General features: G+C 55.6%; 1 protein-coding gene across 10 annotated transcripts in view; it reads left to right on the top strand.

Moving 5' to 3' along the window:
• PTPRS (protein tyrosine phosphatase receptor type S) overlaps positions 1-14,346 on the top strand; it is a 110,729-nt gene that overhangs the window by 27,397 nt on the left and 68,986 nt on the right. For 5 of the 10 annotated variants that reach the window (XM_006067143.4, XM_044947981.2, XM_044947983.2 and 2 more), the window contains exon 1: positions 9,600-9,753. The exons of 1 other annotated variant lie outside the window; for it this stretch is intronic. The gene's annotated coding sequence lies outside the window, so the exon portion shown is untranslated. Of the gene's footprint in view, positions 1-9,599; positions 9,754-14,346 lie in introns of those variants that run through there. 4 more of the 10 variants (XM_006067146.4, XM_025293267.3, XM_044947985.2 and 1 more) reach the window with 1 other exon arrangement.

Raw genomic sequence — 14,346 nt, 5'->3', positions numbered from 1 at the left:
CACTGGACCCCGAGGGAAGTCCTGGAATAATTAATTATTAATTGTAATACCTGATATATCTGGGAGCCAGAGGTCCATCTTTATGCCTCCACGAGGCCACCAGTCCCCACCCACACGTCAGCTACAAAGTCACAGATGGGCTAGGTTCAGGATGCTACAAATTCCTGGACTGGGTGACCTCCAGTCAGGCAGGAAGAAGGGAAGCCAAGGCCTGGATGCGGGGAAAGGGAGGAGGTGAGAACCAGCCTGTGTTCAAGTCCTAGCTCTGCCACTTCCTAGTGGTGAGAATATGAGCCCAGACTTCAGGCCTTAGTTTCTGCAACTGAAAAATGGGGAGAATAGTAACCCCAGTCTTTGAGGTGATTCAGTGAGCTGCTTCATGGATGCCTGGCCTACAGGAAGAGCCAGGAATAAGAGCCAGAGTGCTCATTGAGTGCCTGCTCTGCACCTGGCTTGGTTTAGAGCGCTTCCCCCATTGTTGTTTGTTGTCCAGTCACTCAGTCGTGTCTGACTCCTTGTGACCCCATGAACTGCAGCACGCCAGGCTTCCCTGTGTTTCCCATCTCCCAGAGTTTGCTCAGACTCATGTCCATTGAGTCAGTGATGCCATCCAACCATCTCATCCTCTGTCGTCCCCTTCTCTTGCCTTCAATCTTGCCCAGCATGAGGGTCTTTTCCAATGATTCAACTCTTTGCATCAGGTAGCCAAATTATCTGAACTTCAGCTTCGCCCTTGTATTAAGCCTTAAAGAGCATTCAGAAGTCTTGGAGGAGGATGGGGTTGGGACCTGGACCCAACCTCTGTCTAAAGATGTCACCTTGCCCCACCTCCCAGTCACCCAGGAATTGAGAACATGGGGAGCTGCCCAGAGGGGTCATGCTGACACCTGAGCTCATAGCTGGGTCAAGCAGGGACGACCGCTCTGCTGTCCCAGCCCCCTCATCAGTCCCCTGGCTCCTCAGGCTTCTCACGTGTGAGGTGAGACTTAGCCCGAGGTTCCTATTCCCACTTCTTCCCATTCAGTCTGGTACCACTTAGATTTCTTCTCCCAGTTCCTCTCTTCCTTCACATCTTAGATATCACCTCCTCCCAGAAGCCCTCCCCACCGCCATGCCAGATGCATTCCTCATCACACCTCTGCTCGCTTAACTGCCAGAGCCCCCCATCTGCCTCCCCTGCAGCCTGTGAACTTCCTGACGCTGGGCCAGGACTGCCTGGGTCATCTTATGTCTCTAGTGCTAAGCCTGGAGCCTGGTATACAGCAGGTGCTCTTTAAATGCATGTGTGAAAGAATTGTTACAGAAGTATGATAATTGTTCATGCCTCAATATGTTCATTCTTCACATCACATCCCCCCACCTTACTCCTCTAACCCCATCTTGCTCTCTTTCCCCAGAGCTTAGTGTATTCATTCCTACCACAGGACCTTTGTATATGCTGTGTCCTCTACCCAGAATTCCCTCCCCACCCACATCTTTGCATGGCTGCCTCCATCTGTCTCCCTCCCTAGAAGAGAAACCCTGGGCGATTGTCTGCCCTGGTTCCTGCTGCATCCCCCAACTCAGAATAGGGTCTTGTACAGGATAGATGGCTAAGATTTCAGTAGAGACCAAGGCTGGGTCCCACCCTCATGAGGCAAGTTGGTCAAATTCTACATGAAGCCCTGTCTTGGGCATCTCTCTGGCCAGTGCCTCAGTTTCTCTGATCATCAAAGGCCTTGACCCCACCAAAATCAGTCCCAGGCACCAAAAACCCAGTTGTCCTCTGCACAGGTGGGGATACAGAGACCCAGACGGGGGCAAGAACTTGATAAAGGCCACACAGCTCCCTGGGGACCTTGATGGGACAAGAACCTAGGGCTCCTGCCTTCTCTGGGCCGTGAATCCTAAAGTGAGGGACTTGCCACTAGGATGAGGCTTTTTGGGGGTGACCCAATGGAGGAAGCATCTGGTAGCACAGAGCTACATGGACCAGCAGCGACTCTGCTTTCCGTCAGTAACAGGTCAAGACGAAAGTCTCAGTCCGGTACAGGGTGATCTTTAAAACCAACACCTGCCAATCTCTCCATAACCAAATCCCATTGTGCTGCTGGGTTTAGCAACAGTATCCAGGGAAAATGGAAGAACTCGACTCATAGTTTCATTGTAATAATTTTTCTGGTGACTTTCAAGGCTAGGCAGTTAGAGCTGTGAATTAGAGATTTAGTTTCTAAAGTAAATTAGTTTAAGAGAACTGCGTGAGCCAGTTGAATGAAAGATTTAATGACAGTTATTGGGATGTGGCAGAAGTCGGGAACAAGACAGGGAGGATTTGAGGGGGAAGTGCCACACACGTCCCCACTGGGGACCTGGCGGGTACAGAGGCATCTTACGGAGAGGATGTGGCCAGATACATTAAAGCGGCCACAGCAGGTTCAAGGTGGGCGATGGGGGGCCTGGCAGAGGCGCTACCCCTGCCACCCCCACCTCTGACTGAGTCAGCACATTGGCACCTGGCTGCAGAGTGGAGTCTGGCTGTCGTTAGAGCAGCTTTTCACAAATTTCTGCCCTTGGGGCCAGAGCAGCAGCCCTCAGAGGGTGCCTGGGGTGGAAGCCAAGTAGACCCAAGTTCAAATCGAGCTGTGTGGATTTGTGGCTGCAGATAGTACCTGCTGACCTCTGCCAGTGTTGTACATCAGCCCCTCCAGACTTTGCAAGGCCTCTTAGCCATTAGTTTATTCTTTCATTCAGAAACCTTTTATTGAGTGCCTACTGCATGCCAGGCGCTAGGACCCAGCAGTGGCTGAAACTGACCTGGCCTCACCCTCCCAGTTCCCACCACTTCCAGCAGAGCTGTCCACAGAACTTTTTGTGCTGAGAGAAATATGTGATGTCTGTGCCAGTCCTGTGGCCACAAACCACACTGGAAACACGGTGTGACCAAAGAACTGGTTTTTGCATTTTAATTTTTTTTTAAATTTTAAGTTAGTCACAGATGACTGGTGGTTCCTTATCAGACAGCACGAATCTAGACAGTAAATGAGAAGTAGATAATTTCAGATGAAAATAAGTGACCCTCCTCCAAGAAAAAAAAAGCTAGAGAATGAATATGTGATAAAGGCTGATGGAGGTAGTGCCTGAGTGGCAGTGATCAACCATGATGATCAGTTCTTCTCTGAGGATGCAATGTTTGAGGGAGACCTGAGTTGACAGAAGGAAATAGCCGTGAAAATGTGGGGGAAGGGTGTTTCATATGGAGGAAACCAGTATGTGCAAAAGCTCGGGGGCAGGACTGTGCCTGGGGAGTTGGAGGAACAGTGAGGAGGCCCGTGGCTGGAGAAGAGCGAGCAAGGGGGGAGGGCAGGGAGGGGGCGGGGCAGGTCCTGAATAGGCATGGGGGAGGACTTTGCTGGAGGGAGGTGGGAGCCTAGAGGGTTTGGGGCAGAGGAAGAATGGGAGCTGATTCAGGTACTTACTGGCACCCTGTTGCTACTGTGGAGGGGAACAGATTGTGTGGAGCAAAGGGCAGAGCTGGGGAACCAGGACAGGGGTGACTGATCCAGGTGGGTACTAATGGGGGCTAGACAGGATGGGAGGGGCATCTGGAGAGAGACTTGAGAGCGTTTCCAGACCAGCAGTGTGTGGTGGGGGTGAGGGAAGGAGGGGAGTCAGGATGAGTCCCCAGGTTCTAGCCCGAGCCTCTGGAAGGACAGAGCTCCTATTCGCTGAGCAGGGGAGGACACAGGGAAGAGCAGGTTTGCTGGCTCCAGCTCCACCTGAAAGCATCCCGGCTTTTTCCAGGAGAGGATGGTAGCTAGGCCTGAGGGAACCAGAAGATGAAAAAGGCAGATGAGGAGGTGCTGCGCGCCTGTGGCAGGTAGCATGCTCACTGCGGTGTGACTGGCAGGCAGCCACGGCCAGGGCCATGATGCCAGTGTGGGCGAGGCGGACACCGGGCTGGTCGACACACGCTCGCTGCCCCAGGGCATGAATGCTGAGCTGGGTGGGGAGGGGCCCATTGGGCAACCTGGGGCCCGGGAGCCCCAGAGCCTGAGAAAGCAGGAAGCTGCCCAACCAGTTTCCCTCTTGCTCCCAAAGCCAAGTGCGTGGAGTTTGGTGGTTGCCCTTAAATGAAATTTTCAGAAATTTTGGTCCCAAATGTGAAGTCAGGGAAATGATTGGGAGTGTGGGGTCCAGCTTGAGAATGTCCAGGGTATAGTTTTTTTTCTTTTTTTTTTTTAATATTTATTTATATCGCTACATTGCATTTGGCAACCTACTCCAGTATTCTTGCCTGGAGAATCCCATGGACAGAGGAGCCTGGCGGGCTACAGTCCAGGGGATCACAAAGAGTCAGACACGACTGAGGTGACTTAGCACAGCACGTTGGGTCTTAGTTGCATCATGTAGGATCTTTAGTTGCGGCGCACGGACTCCTCTAGTGTCTCGAGGGCTCAATAGTTGAAGTGAGTGGACTTAGTTGCTCCCAGCATATGTGGGATCATCCTAGGCCAGGGGTCGAACCTGCATCCTCTGCATTGCAATGCACATTCTTAACCACTGGACCACCGGGGAAGTCCCCAGGGTGCAGCTTTACCTGGGTGGGCGCATCAGGGCAGGTCTCAAAGGTTTTTGACCATCCTGAGGGAATCACCCTCTTCTTGGAAATGAGGGGTGTCACAGCTCGGTCTGACGATGTCCTTTTCTGTTGTTTATACTGGAGAGCGAGTGAAGACCCATTAAACTCTGTGGACTGGACCCTGGCAGATGGTTTCATAATGGTGATCTCTGGGTACCCATCTGAGAAAGACCAGAAAGAGGCAGTTAGCCTCAGGCCCTTTGTACTTGCTGCTCCTCTTGCCTGAAACTCTTCCCCTGGGAGTTTGTCTGTCAAGGTCTTTCTGAGAGGTTCCCCCAGACCCCTCCATCCTTCTAGAGCCTTACAGTTCATTTTGTTTTCTTTTTGCAGCCTCTCAGTACTTCTGGCCTTATGTTAGTGGTGATGTTTGTTTTTCGGTGCATATCCATCTCTCCCTCTTATCTGCAAGCCGCAGGGGTGGGGCAGGGTAAGGGGATGGGGGGGTTGCTTTTCATCCCACTGCTGTGTCCTCAGTGACCCAGCACACAGTAGGTGCTCAGTAAGTGTTTCTGGAAAGAATGAATGAAAATGACCACATGCTAACCGTTCTTCTCCAGGAGAGGGGTGGATTGTGGGCAATTTTTATTTTCTTCTTCATGCTGATTTCCCCTAATTTTCTGCTGCACGAGCCTGTTTTATAATTAGAAGAAAAGTTATTTTGAAAAAAATTACCCCCCAAATGTCCCAGCTGCAGGAGCTGACGTGATTTAGCCCCAGGCTGCATCCCAAGGACAGCGGCCTCCTGTGTGTATAGAGAGGATGTAGCAACTGATTTGTGGGCTCCCGCCTGGGGTCAGCCCTCAGGGGCACTGGGTGGTCCGAGCAGTCAGGGAGGGCTTCCTGAAGGTGGCAGCTCTAGCCTTCAGCGTGTTCAGGTCAGAGTGCTCAAGGTAATCATCCTGAGTCCCCTCATTAACTTGCACCCCACAACCAGTCCTTTAGAAAACTTCCTTGGCTCTGCCTTCCTAATCTATCCAAAATGTGCCCACGCCCCTCCCCGCCCCACCCTGCCACCCCACTTCTCTGCCTCCACCTGATCAGTTCCCTCATCACTTGCCTGAACCGGTGCAGTCACCTCTGCCCTGGTTCTCCAGCTCCCCCACCCCCAGTCTGTCTTCCATGCAGTAAGCCACGGGGTATCTGGGAATACCTGAGTCACACCCCTACTTTCCTCTGCCTACAGCCCTCCAGCATGCCCACCTCCTTCAGGGTAGCCTAAGGGCCTGCATCAACCTGCCCTGTTCCCTTCACTGCCTCCTTCTCTCCTCCTCACTCACTCTGCTCCAGCCACATGGGTCTCTTTGCTGTCCCTCCACCATACCAGAGACTGTTCTGCTCCAGGGCCTTCGCACATGCAACACCTCCTTCAGGTCTTACTCAGATGTCACCTTCCCACTCCCTTCCTTGTCATTCCCTCCCTCAATCCTGTCCAATTTCTTTGCAACCCCATGGACTGTAGCACACCAGGCTTCCCTGTCCTTTACTACCTCCCCGAGTTTGCTCAGATTCATGTCCTTTGAGTCGGTGATGCTATCTAACCATGTCATCCTCTGTTGCCCCCTTCTTGTCCTGCCCTCAGTCTTTCACAGCATCAGGGTCTTTTCCAGTGAGTCGGCCCTTCGCATCAAGTTGCCAAAGTATTGGAGCTTCAGCATCAGTCCTTCCAGTGAATATTCAGGGTTGATTTCTTTAGACTTTTGAATGTTGATTTCCCACTCCCTGACCCTCCTATTTAATACTGCATCCCACCTGACATGTCCCCTCTTCCCTCACTTCGTCCATCTTTTTTTTTTTTCACTTGGCCACACCATGAGGCAAATGTAGGATCCTAGCTCCCAGAACAGGGGACTAGACCCAGGCCCCCTGCATTGGAAGCACAGAGTCTTAACCACTGGACCACGAGGAAAGTCCCTAGCACTTAGCACCAACTACCCTGGTGTATTTTCTTTCTTTTCTTTCTCATCCACTGCCTGTCCTGGAGCATCAGGATCATGAGGGCAGAGATCCTGCTCAGTCTTGGTCACTGCTGCATCTCCAGTGCCTCCAGCCAGGCCTGGCACATCGTAGGAACTTCCCTGGTGGTCCAGTGGCTAAGACTCCATGCTCCCAATACAGAGGGCCTGGGTTCGATTCCTGGTCAGGGAACTAAGAGTCCATGTGCTGCAGCTAAGACCTGGTGCAAATAAATTCATTAAATAAATAAAAAGAAACATTTTTAAAAAGAGGGCAGTTAGGGACTTCCCTGGTGATTCAGTGGCTCAGACACCACGCTCCCAATGCAAGGGGCCCAGGTCCCATCACTGGTCAGGGAACTGGATCCCACATGTTGCAACTAAAGGTTCCACATGATGCAACTAAGACTTGACACAGCCAAATAAATTTTTTAAATGGATAAATAAAAAAAGGGTGGATGAAGACCCTTGCTTTGGGACGCACAGTGTAGCATCTTGGGGAGAATGTAGAACTTGGAGGCGGGGGTGGGGGGGGCTCTTCTGGGTAAGAACCCAGCCTGGCTGTTACAGAAATGTTTGCTGAGAACCTGCTGGGTGCTGGGGACCCGACTCGGGGCACACACTCTGATCGAGACAAACCCAGCCCTGTCCTCTGAGGTCACAGTCTGGTGGGAGAGACAGACCCGTGTCCAGACAGTTAACATATGGGATGATCAGAACTGTGATGGTTGGGGGGTTGGGGATTGTTCAGGGCATTGAGCAGACAGGGCCTCCCAGCTGAGGGAGGCCAGACGCAGGGCTTGTCTAGCTCCACCTCTACCTAGGGGGTGGCTGTGTTCCCACCCCACTGTGGTCACCTCCTTCACCTGGAAGCAAGAGGTCATCTCCAGGGAGACACGGGCAAGGGAGCAGACAGGGTAGGGCCTGCCTTGGAGGGGGTGGCACGTCCCCAGCCGCCATCCCCTGGGGCTTGGGCAGCCCAGAGACAGGCATTTCTGTCCCCGGTCACCCAGCCTGATGATGTGGGTTCATCGGGTGCCTGTTGTGTGCCTGCTTTCTATTTTGGATGGGGAAACCAAGGCCCCAGATGGTGCAGATTCTTGCTTGAAGTCTCGTGGGTGTACCTGGATTCAAACCAGGGTCTGCATGAGTCCTTGGCCTGGACCATCAGCCTGTAGATGCAAGCAAAGCATGCTCCTGGGGGCATTCTCTGAGGGCCCACTGCGTGTCCTACCACACTGGGGTAGGGGGGAGGTTCTGCCGCTTGATTCCACACCCATGTTGACCCACAGCACCTCCTGTGTGCTTCCCACAAGGTGCTGGGTTTCCAGGTGTCTGTCCCACCTCTATGAAGCATCAGCTATGGGCCCCCCAGGGTTATGGGGAAAGGAGGTGTCAGAGTATTTCTCAGTTAGCAGCACCTACTATGTGTCCCATGTAGAAGGGGCAGGTGGAGAGTTTGCCTGTAGATGTAGAGTACTTACCATGTGCCCTGTGTTTTGAAGACTGTGGTGCATGGCTCTCCAATGCATGGCTCCCCAGTGCCAGGAGAAGTGGAATTATATGCTCTGTTTTGCAAAAGCAGGGCCCAAAAACGGGCAGATCACCCAGGGAGGGTGCATTTGGTGCTGGGGAGAGATGGGGGTAGACCTAGCAGGGCATGGATGGGCAACCTTGGGAAGTGAGTAGTCCAGGTCCCTAGCAGAAGAGCCCATAGTGGGGCTCAGGGGCTCCCACTGCTGCCTGTGCACCCCCCAATCACAGCCCATGTTCTTTGTCCCACCGGGCGGTGAGCTTCTAGAGGCTGGGACCTGTCTCAGCTCTGCTGTTTACCCCTGGGCTTTACCTTTCTAGTGATTTGTCATTTTCTGGCTCCAGGCCTTCTGTAGCATTGTGGGTAAGGGTGCTTAGTCGCTGGACCCAAACTTTGGTTCGAATCCCTGCTCTTCCTGACTTTGGTCATTTCTCTCTGTTCCTCCCTAACCCCTTCGGAAAATGGGGGTGATCGACGGTGGGGTGATGTGAGCCATCACAAGGCCTGGAGTATACTTAGATCTCAATACACGCTGGTTGTGGGAGTCGTCCTGAGCCATCGGGATCCGTGGTGGAATTCGCCTGGAATGGGATCAGCTGGGGGAACCGGCCCCCCGCAGCGGCCCATGGTCTCTGTCAGGCTTCTTTTCCCTCCCTGACCACTTCCCCAAGCTCCCAGGACCTACAGGGCCTCCGAATTCCCGGCCTCTCCCTCGGAGTTTTCAAACCCGCACCGGGGCAGCAGCGCCGGCCAGGATTGGCTGCCTGGGTGGGGCCACCCCTCCTTCCCCACCCCCCTGCCCTGTCTTCCCCTCCCCCTCCGGATCGGGTGTCTCGGGCTTGGCACGGTGGCCCCATCTGTTTCCAATCTGGCCCTGTGCTCTCCGCCCCCTCCCCAGGGTTGTGGCTCCGGTGGGGGGCCTGTGCCACAGTGTTCCCGTTCGCCTCCCCCCACCCCAATACCCCCAGTCCCCTACTGGACTCCCAGCAAAAGGAAAGCCTCTTTGTGCCTGCGCCCCTCCCCCACCCTGTGGGCTTCTGTGTTCGTAGGGGGCGCGGCCTCTGCCATCCAACCCAGACTGGGAGGGGATTTTCTGCCCCTTCTTCGACCTCCCGTATTTGGGTCTATTTGGGGCGCCCCCTCTGACGCCGTGTCCAGCATCCAGTCCCTTTATCCGTTGCCATGGCCACGATCAGCACCTGGAAGGGAGAGAGGAGCAGGGTAGGGGGCGCCCTCTGGCATCTGGCCTTCAAAAGAGAGGTTCTTGGGCTATGTCCCTTGGGGAGCCCCCTCGTGTATGTGCACACTGCGGGAGGGGAGCACAGAGTGCCCTCCTTGGGGGCCTCCCGGGCACAGGACCCCCATCCACGTAGGCTTCCAGTGCCCACATATCTGGTTCCCAACTGGTCCCCCCGCCCTACTTCCGGCCAGGCCCCGCCCGAGGTTTGCTCTGGAGCCCCCTCCCCGGGTCCACCCCCTGCCGGCTCCGCCCATGGCCCCGCCCCGCCCCGCCTCCAGGCCGAGCTCGCTGGGCCTCGGCCTCTCTGAGTACTCGCAGCGCGCGGCGCTCCGGGCGGACCCAGGGAAGGGCTGCAGCCGGCCCGGCCGAGGCAGCGCGGGGCCCTGGGCCCCGATCTCTGAGCCTCAGGGTGAGTGCGTTGGGACCCCCTTCCACCTCGAGGCTCAGTCTGCGCTGGGCTTTGTCTCTTTCTTCACCCCTACTCAGGCTCCCGAGACGGAGGCGGGGGGGTACCCTCCGGGTTCCCTCCACACCCCCGCTGCGTGCGGTCTGGCCTGGCTACCCACCAGGGACATCTCGAGCCCACCGCTGCCTGGCGCGCCTCCCCCATTCAGACCGGTCGGTCTATTACTTTGGAAAACTCCAGACCGTTATGCTCCGTGGGGTCCCCTCCCCCGCCTGGCCCCCAGCCCGACCTCCTCTCCCACCTCCTGGGGGTGGAGCCAGGCCCCGGCAGCCTTCGCTCCCAGCCCGGGCGGAGGGGGTGCTCTGATAGCGGGCTTCTGATAGGGGGCTTTGGCATCCTTCCCGCTGGGGACCCGCTCTGCAGAGGAGGTGACAGAACTCCGGGGGTGGGATGGGGGTAGGGGCGTAAGTGGCTCAGATCCTTGCTCTTAGCCGCTCCCCAAAACTCCCAGAAAGTTTTCCTCTGTTTGTCTCTGCGCCCCTCAGGCCTATGGACTCCAGATTTATTCTCTGCGTCTTGGTGTCTTTAATAAACTGAGGGGTCAGGCAAGTATATCAGCTCCCATCGACCCTCTCTCCATGCCTGTCCCCTTGTCCCTAAGTTCCCATGCCTCTGGATCCTCCACTCCCCCCCCCCCCCCCGTTTTGTTTTAATTTTTAAATTTTATTATTGAAGTATAGTTGCTTTATGGGGGCTTCCCAGGTGGTTCGGTGGTAAAGAATCCACCTCCCAAACAGGAGACTTGGGTTTGATCCCTGGGTTGGGAAGATCCCAGGGAGATGGAAATGGCTACCCACTCAAGTATTCTTACCCGAGAATTTTCATGGACAGAGAAGCCTGGTGAGCTGTAGTCCATGGGTCGCCGAGTTGGACATGACTGACTGACTAAAACAACAAACATAGTTGCTTTGCACTGCTGTGTTGGACACCACCACCCCCCTGCCCCTTATTGCCTAGAGAGTCCTGCTTCCCCGATTCCTACTCCAGAGGGGCTTCCTGAAGGAGGGGGAACCCCTGTGGGGGGCTGGCCCAGCCCTCCAAGCTCTGCCTGCCCCTCGATGAGCCTCCCCTCTGTCTCTTAACGCTTGAGCAGTTTCCCTACACCCAAGAGCCATGTCGGCTGACATGGTGGCTTCTTCTGGCCTCAGTTTCCCTCTCTGAAAAGGACATGAACACAGGAATGGCGTGGCATGAAGTAGGCATCTAATAAACACACATTCCTAGAGTGGGGAAAAGACTCCCATCCTGGAGGTTGATAGGCCTGTGAGGAGTAGAGCTATGATGGGAGACACTGCACTGGGACCGTCCAAAGGGGGCCGTGATCCTGCCTGGGGTATGCAAGAGGGCTTCCTGGAGGCGGTGACAGCTCCACTGAGACCCAAGTATGAGTGTGCAGGCTCAGGTTGGACAGAGGGTGAGGAAAATGTGTGCTGGGCAGAGGGAACATCGTGCACAGATGTCCCTGTGTGAGCAGGTGATGAGTAGGGACACCCATGGGGCAAACAGCACTTGCAGTGTGATGTGATGGAGTTGGCTGTTCTGGGTGGCTGAGGTTAGGAGTCTAGATTTGAATGGACTTTGATGGAAACCATGGAAGGTTTTAGAGCAGAGGAGGGGCAGAGTCCAGCACAGCTACTTCCAGCCCCAGGGTCGAGGGTCAGGACTTGGGCTGAGGACGGGTCCCTGGACGAGTCCACTCTCAGCCTGGGATGAGGAGGTCTGTGGCTACGGCTTGAAGGATGAATTGACAGGTGGGCCCCCTGGAAGGAAGACCTGTATTAGGAAAGGCCCAGAGGCAGAGCAGTGCGTTCTGAGAACCATGCAAAGAGGGAACAGGGCAGGCCCAGGACATCGAGTAGAGGTGCTAGGGAGCCCGGCAGGTATGAGCAGGGCAGGGGTGCACCCAGATCTTGGTGTTCCAGGCTCCCGCATGAAGCCGGTGTGGGGGACATGCTGGCAGGAGCCACCCTGGTAATGAGGCCCTGCAGGGAGTGTGGACTCTGAGCTTGATTGAGAGCTGGTTTTTGGCCTCAAATCTTAACCCAGCCCTTAACCTTGGTGTGTGACCCTCGACATGCAGCTAGCACTCTCTGAGCCTCAATTTCCTCCTCTGTCAAACAGAAGGAAGCACGGGGAGCACTTGAAAGGCCTGGGCATGTGGAGGGGACACTCCTTACTTCCTCTGGGACTGGGCCTGGCTCCCCAGACGCCCTGCCCATCCATTCCTGGCTGTGGGGACCCTTGGGGACAGCTTTCAGTACAAACCGATGGTCAATTAAAGGCAGAAACCTGGGCCTTGGTCCTGGCTCATTCCTGGAAGGTAGCGAGGCCAGCCTCACCTGGCCTCACCCTGAGCCTGTTTCCCTGTGGGAGGACATTGAGGTCCCAAGAGGGAGGGGGCCTCAGCCAGAGCCACGTGGAGTCCACCAGGGGCTGCAGAGGCAGAGCTTGGACTCTGTGTCAACCTTTGGGGACACAGCAACCCAGGGAGGCCGGAGGCAGGAGGCAGGAAGGCCCACCCTCAAGGGGATCTGAGGCCCTGGGAAAGGGGGTCCAGGCTGCAGGAAAATCCCCGGGCCCAGAAAAGAGGCAACAGAGCCAGAGAGGTATGGGGGGGTGGGCGGGGTGGGTGTGATGACCATGAGACTGTGCATCCCTCAGAGACTTTTCCTTTAATAGGGACATGCTACCCAGCCTTCCCTCTGCCTGGCCTTCGGAAATCCCTGAGGGTCAGAGTTGCACAGATGAGCCCCCTGGTCCCCAGGATGGCCCAGACCCAGAGGCGGGGCAGGGAGAGGCAGCAGGGAGTCCTCAGACCCCCAGGAGACCTTGCCTCGTGAGGGCAACACAAAGCCTATTTGCTGCCCAGTCTTGGTCATAATCACCCTTTTATGCTCCCTGCTGTGCGTGGGTACACAAAGCTGGCTCCAGGATCGCGTGACCTGCGCCCTGGCGCCTGACTGGAATGGGTGCCCACTCACCTGCTCTGAGCAAAGCCTGGGAGCCCCTAGAGGCTGTCCAGCAGCACCAGGCCCAGAGAGGGTCATTCATTTTCCCGAGATCACACAGCTAGGGAAGAACACAGTCCTGTGTCGACATGGACTGTGGAACCAAGGCTCCGCCCAGCTGAGGGGCTTTGGCAGAGTCTGCATTCCTCTGTGAGCCTCAGTTTCCCCATCTGTGCAGGTTGAGCACCCACCGGTGCCCAGCTGCTGGGCGTGGATGGTGGACAGCTCGGCGCCTGGCACAGAAGCGGGCAGGGATCCACCCTGGGTCCTGGGTTCCTTGTCCAGAGGCTGCTCCCTCCCCTCCTCCCCTCCTCCGCATGCTGTGCCCAGCCTCATTGGCCACACAGGTTATTTCCTGTGACTCTCATGGGTGGCTGTTCCCTTCTTAATGGCCACGCCATCCTCCAAGACCTTGGGGATCTCGCTGCATCATGCTGCCCCAAAGCTCCCACCTCAGTTTCTCTTTCTCAGCCGTGATGGGGCTGCTGACCCAGGCTACTTTATATGTGATGGCCATAGAGGAGGCTTGGCGTGGTGCCATTCTGGCCACATCCCCTCCCCCCTGCTCAGAGGCCTCCCGCTGAGGCCTCCTTGCCACTACTCTGCCCTAATCTCTCCCCATCTGTTCCTTGCCCTTCCTCATGCTGTTCCCTTCTGTGGAGACACCCACCCCCATTCTGCTTCCCCCTTTAATTCTCAGCCAAGTAATCACGTGTGTGCATAAGTCACTTCAGTCATATCCGAGTCTTTGCAACTCCATGGACTGTAGCTCACCAGACTTCTCTGTCCATGGGATTCTCTAGGCAAGAATACTGGAGTGGGTTGCCATGCCCTCCTCTGGAGGATCTTCCCGACCCAGGGATTGAACCCACATCACTTACATCTCTTGCATTGGAAGGTGGGTTCATATTAACATTAAATCTGGAGGTGGTAAGGTCCAGGCAGTGGGCATAGCACATGCAAAGGTCCTGGGACAGATGTGTTGGAGGAACAGGGGGCCCCTGTGGCATGAGCAGAGTGAGTGGGGCGGGTGGGTGGAGGAGGTCCTGCAGGGCCTTTTGAGTGGTGGGGAGGACTTGGACTTTTACCCCCAAAGGAAGGGGCATGGGGCCTGACTTGGATGCTCTCTGGCACCCTCTGACTTTGGGGGGGGACGGATAGGGCGGGAGACATGGAGGGAAATGACAGCACTGGTCCAGGTGAGTAATGATGGGACTGGACCAAATAGAGACAGGAAAAGGGTAAGAAGTACAGACTCAGACTAGACTTGGAAGGCAGAGCTGATAGGGTTTGTTTATCTTCTCCCCTGACCCCTTGTAGAAGACTCCCACACCCGGGTCTTGGAGGAAGCCAGAGGAGGGGGAGAGGCAGGGGCTTTGCTATAGCAAGATCCTTCAGGAAGGGTGGGGGCCTGAGAGACCCTGGAACTTGGAACCTTCTGTGTTCTGTCTGATCCTCTCCTACCCCCATTCCTGCCCCAGGCCTTGAAAGCCCCCAGTGCTCTGTCCTTCCCCAACTCCAGCCCAGC

This window comes from Bubalus bubalis, chromosome 9 (genome assembly GCF_019923935.1).
Source record: "Bubalus bubalis isolate 160015118507 breed Murrah chromosome 9, NDDB_SH_1, whole genome shotgun sequence".
NCBI lineage: Eukaryota > Metazoa > Chordata > Mammalia > Artiodactyla > Bovidae > Bubalus > Bubalus bubalis.
The sequence above is the reverse complement of the archived record's forward strand: the minus strand, read 5'-3'. Positions and strand labels throughout refer to the sequence as shown.